The 668-nt window shown below is 29.5% G+C and overlaps 1 pseudogene; it reads right to left on the bottom strand.

Annotated features, from left to right (window-relative positions):
* Positions 1 to 213: 213 nt before the first annotated feature.
* On the bottom strand, positions 214 to 310 carry LOC138812344 (U6 spliceosomal RNA; annotated as a pseudogene).
* Between the last annotated feature and the right edge of the window lie 358 nt (positions 311 to 668).

Below are 668 nucleotides of genomic sequence, written 5' to 3'. Positions count from 1 at the left end.
GCCTTTATATTATTTTATTTCTTTGGGATAAAAAGATAATGTTATCTAATTTCAAGTATTTTAAAGGTTATGCTATGTAAGGGCCTTTCGAAGGTGAAAGTTTAATACACTGATGTCAAACTAACCTTTAATTCTATGAATTACAGGTTTTGTTACACTTGTATTTTTCTAATCAACTTTTTAATAACTATTTTTCATTGCATTTGAAGAATGAAAAATATGGAATAATTCACAAATTTTCATGCCATCCTTGTGCAAGTGCCATGTTAATCTCTGTATTGTAATTTGTGTAGACCTGCTGCTGAAGCATGGAGTATCCTCTAAATTTAAGTAGTTAACGATGTAATCTTTATACACGCATATATCCTTGGTTGCCTATTTGTAACAAGGAACCTTTATTGTTACTAAAAATGCTATTGATCTTATTTCTCTAAATTTCTTTGTATAGTGGAAAAAACTTATATTGTTTGGTCGATTGCTCATATTTGCAATTTTTTGTCAATGACTATTTTGACGTTTTCATTTTAAATTTGATCATATTTTGAAGCCTTTATAGCTAAGTTCAAAGGTAATGGCTTTTCAAGTACTTATTTATCAACTGAGTTAGCTTTGTGGAGCTAATGGATTCAAAGTAAGCCTTGCTTAAGAGCTACTTCTAAACTTCTGCA

The sequence above is a fragment of the Dipodomys merriami genome, unplaced genomic scaffold (genome assembly GCF_024711535.1).
Source record: "Dipodomys merriami isolate MVZ:Mamm:240054 unplaced genomic scaffold, mDipMer1.0.p SCAF_564, whole genome shotgun sequence".
In the NCBI taxonomy this organism is placed as follows: Eukaryota; Metazoa; Chordata; class Mammalia; order Rodentia; family Heteromyidae; genus Dipodomys; species Dipodomys merriami.
This window is presented reverse-complemented; position numbering and strand designations above follow the sequence as displayed.